Source organism: Coffea eugenioides, chromosome 1 (assembly GCF_003713205.1).
Source record: "Coffea eugenioides isolate CCC68of chromosome 1, Ceug_1.0, whole genome shotgun sequence".
Lineage (NCBI taxonomy): Eukaryota > Viridiplantae > Streptophyta > Magnoliopsida > Gentianales > Rubiaceae > Coffea > Coffea eugenioides.
The window spans coordinates 35,791,344-35,796,332 of record NC_040035.1 but is presented as its reverse complement, the minus strand read 5'-3'; positions in this window follow the sequence as shown (position 1 = coordinate 35,796,332).

Sequence of the window (4,989 nt, the reverse complement as noted above, 5' to 3'; positions counted from 1 at the left end):
GGACGTCTGCCCAGCTCTCGACAGGACTCAGTACAATTCCAGTTCAAGCTTAAAAGATAACGACTAATAGCGAAAGTCGAAATAAGGACAAGAAGTCATTTCCATACATGAATATTCCATCTTACATCACAAGTTTCAAAATACAACCACTTTCTCAAAATACACAACTTCCAAAAGATGTCTAGTCCAATACATTCAAAACCCTAATCAAAAGTGCCTCAAGTCGGTTTCTCCATAACTTTTTCCATCTTGGCCCCTGCTAAGGAAAAGAAATCTAATGGGATGAGCTAACGCTCAGTGAGGCCAAGAAAACATGCAAAACACATAGTTCATATAGCAATAACATTTAAGCAACAAATAAAGCTGTAACATTCAAACAATTCACAGTTTCAATTAAACACATTCAATGAGGATACAGGAGCTCTCAGGAGTTAGGTCCTACTTGCTTCGCCAAGGCTCGATCGAATACCTTCCCGCGATGACACTCCGTCAACCGGGTCGGCATTTAAGTCCGTAGAACTCCACTTAACGTCAATTCCATCCACCATACACCGCACTGGGCCCGAACTTCTATAAAAGGCACTACTACGCGAGTAGGCCAAGCAAGATCTCTCAATAGATCAAGCTTACAGTTATCTCATGGTTCACCAACCTCCTCGACCAAGCCCTTGCTGGCTCGAGTTGCAAGGTCGGCCAATTGAGATTTGGGCATCCCCATAGTTCAGTTATAAGTTGAGGAGATTCACTCCAATGACATGCAGACAGTTCAGTTATAAGTCGAGGAGATTCACTCCAACGACATCCAGTCATACAAATACAGTTCAGTTATGAGCAGTTCAGTTGTACAATCAGTTAAAAGAGAACGAGGGCGATAAAATACACACTCGACTCAACAGTTGTAAACCATTCAGTTCATAAGAAGCAATTCACATAATTTCAACAAATCATGCACTTGACACTCACCAATCAAAATAGGGAGTAAGTGCTTAAACAACATTTAGGCGTCCACTTTGAGATCCTCTTGAAGGTCCCCTTGAGTGCCTGAGCAAATAATAATTGACTATCACACACTATTACTTATAAATCCCTTGTTAACAAGGAAGATTGTACACTTATACAATACTAAGAAAATATCATGAAAGACAGCCTTAATTACTCGTAAATCGAGACTCAAAAGTGGGGTTTAATAATATAAGGAAAAACTGATTTCTCCCATGAAATCAAGTTTAAAACAGTCAATCAACTTCAAAGGATGAAGAAGAGTTTCTAAAAACTCATTTCCCATCGAGTCGGAAAAAATTCAGTTTTGCACGTCAAGTTAGAAAAATCAGAACTTGTACTCAGTAGGTCCAAAAATGGAAAAAATTATACCGTTGGAATCTTGGTTCAAAGTACTAAAACTTCCTAGAAGACACCTTTCCAAGATTCTAAATGGAAGACATTCAAATTTCAGCTCAAAGTGGCTGACTTGAGCATACAAGACAGTTTCGGTCATGTTTTTCGGCAAACTTTGAAAATTCGGAAAAATTCACAGAAAGTGAACTAGCCTCTGAAATTTGTAACACAATGAGAATTTCAATCAAGGTTTCAAACACAGCAATCGGAACTAAATTTGAAGTTTTGGGTGCCAAAATATAGCAGCTCAAAGTTGGCCAAAATCGAAGACAGTTCAGTAAATTTTCCAGTTTTGAAGAACAACTTTGGCACATCATTTGTATATCTAAATGGTCTTAGATTGACACCAAAATTGGTACAATTCAACTTCCATATGAGGACTACTTCTCTATCAAATTTCATTTGAAAACTCGTACGGAAAGATAGTTAACAAAACTACCAAAGTTCAAGGAATTTTCAAGACAATCTGTCTTCTTGCTTTCTTTTCCTTTTCAAACATTTTGCACCACGAAATCAGTCCCATTTTGGTTCATTTGTGAAACCAAGGTCCAAGAAACATTTCATAAGCAGTTCATAGTTGGTTGACATCAAAATTTTCAAAGCAAAGCATCTAACAAATAACCAAATTAGTTGGTCAGCAAAAAGTAGAGTTTTCCAGCTCTGCTGTAGTTTACAAATTGTACCATATCTCACTCAATAAAACTTGGAATTGAGAATGGTCGGTGGCGTTAAAAACTAGATTCAAAATTCTACATTTCATCAGAACAAATCGTTTTGAAAATTGTGAGGACCCGAATTTTTACTTATTTTAATCTTATTCTAATGGCTTAATTAATTATTTATTCACCCGTTTTTTCTGAATAATTTATTTCAATATTTTAAATCCATTTATATGGAATAATGTCTCCTTTATGTTTTGTTAGAAAAAAATTATTTTTCGGAGGCTCGTTCGATAAGAAATAGTGAAGACACGTTTGTCGGGACTATATTTGAATCAAGAGTGCAATAATCTTGGAGCTCAAAGTGTGAGGACTCGCAAATTTACCTATTTTAAACTCCTATTACTAGCTTATTTAAATATTTTATTGGCCGTTTGCTCCGAATATTTTATTCCAACCTTTTTAGACCCAATTACATGGAAATATGGCTTACATGTATTTTTAAAATGACTTATTACAAAATTTTAATTTTGGGAGCTCGTTTAGTGAAAATAGTGAATGCGTGTGTGGATGTAATAATCGATTCGAGGGTACAGTGAGCTTGGAGATTGAAAACTTATACATTAGTTTTAAAATAGGTATTTTTATGTTTAAGTACTCAAGTATTAGTTAGTTATACCACCGTTATAAGAATTTCTTAGAAATTTAGCCATATCGCGCGCAAATCGAAAGTTCCCGTATATGGAGCCGGAGCGGTTAATTAGAGATTTAAGAAATTATTCTAGACTATTAAGAATGAATAATTCTAATATTTAAGAAAATGTATTGGAGGTTTAGTGCATAAGTGAAACGAACCCGAGTGGAATCGGGCACGAAACGCGCGCGAACGCGCACTATTCTTAGTTGACTTTTGGAGTAAATTTGGGCCACAAACACTTAAGCTTCTCAAGGAAGCTTCACCATCAGCAAAACACTCCCTCTCTCTTTGCTGTTGCTGGCCGAAACACCATAGGAGGAAGAGGACCAAAGCTCTTCATCATCTTGGTTCATCTCTTGCTCATTTCACTTCAAATTCCTACTACACCTTACAAATAACTTGGAGATCATCTTGGGCTAGAGAAGAGCTTCATTCTTACAGTTTTTCTTGAGATTCTTGTGGCCGAAAATTTCTGGTTTAAGATCATCTAGGAGGTAATGATCATCTAACCCTTAAATCTTAGCTTTAGGAAGTTAAATTACACTTGGAAGCTTATAGCTTCATGTAGGTACCTCTATATTGTTGGAAATCTTGTGAGTGGGCTCTATGAAATCCCACAATGGACTTGATGAACTGATGTGATGATGGTGGGTGTTGTTTATGTTGATTTAGTGATTAAATTAGTGATTATAAGTTGAAAAGTGGAAAGAAAACTCAAAGGAAGTGAAATGGAAGAAGGGCCGGTTCTGCCCTGTCTTTACCGTGCCCCTTGGTGCGATTTTTTGTGGTTAAATTGACTTGTTTTTTATGTAGATATGTTGTATAGGTTGTGTGGAAATTTTCCACCAAAGAGTACATACCATACCCCTGTACCGGTATTTCCCAATTTTCCTGCACCAACAATAGAAATCTACGATTCGAAACCCAAAATGTTTGGAATTTAAAAGGCTTCCATACACCAGTACTACCAGGCCGCAAACTCAATAACAATGGGGAGTGGTTAGAGGTGGCGCGGTTGAGATGTTGGACAGAAGTGTTCGGCAAGAAGCTGAGCCATTGCTAATTGACTAATGCCCGATCCAATCGATTCCAGATCCTGGTATCTGCTCTGTTACCCGACCACGTATATGAGCTTCCGGAGTAAGGTAGCTCCAAGAGGCCAGAATTAGAAATTGATGTGTTAAAATTAGAGATTGCTCCAAGATCTTGAGCTGCCCTACCCCTATATTCCGCAATCGTACTGATAACATTAAAATCTCCCACTAACCATGGCCTTCTGATCTATCCAGCGATAGAACTCAATTTCGGCCCTGGTACATTTGGCATATATAAATGATGCATAAATTGTCTCGGTCCAATAGTTATGTCCCGCCATAACATGAAGAATTTGTCTGAGTTATAGAGCACATTAAAATGAAAACCAGATCTCTGAAGGACCCAGATTTTATTTGACAAATTGAATAAACAAATATGAAATGATAACTTTGTGAGACCCCGTAAATTTTCTTAGTTTCTAGGTTTTATTTTATTTAATTGCATACTTTTCTGCATTTTCTTTATTAGAAAATTTTCTAGATAATTTTTATGAGTAAATATAGTTTTTAGATGATTTTTCTAGTATCGGTTAGTTTTTGAGAAATTAAGGACGTATATCGGACGTGGGACCCGCTAGTACGGAAAGTTCGGTAAAATTCGGCCAGTTAGGTTAAGTTTTGGATACTGGGTTTAATTTACAGGGTGTTATAAGATAATTAGAGGATACCATATGGATTAGAGTTGAGGAAACAAAGGGATATGCATGCATTAAATAGGGTGACTAGTGTCACCATAAGATTAAGTCTTACTTTTGACCACTATTCACCTTTTACCAAATAAATCAAAAATTGACCCAAAAATCACCCAAAATTTGCAAGCTTGTGGCCGGCCCTCTCCAAGGAAGAAAGAAAGGAAAAGCTCTCCAATTTCTTGCTTCAATCTTGCTCAAATCCAACAAACCAACCGTTTAATCTTGCATTTACTCCATAAAAACTCTTAAGTGAGTGGTTGTGAGGTGATTAGTGAAGTTGTTTGGAGGATTAAGGTGCTAAGTTGCTCTTGTTCTTGGGTTGTTAAGGTGAGTAACTAAGGGACCTTTCTTGCAACTCAATAATGCTTAATTATTGACATGTGTGAGGTGAAGTGATGATTTTAGGTGTTGTTTCATGACTTTTGGTAGAATTTGGTGCATTTTCTATTTAA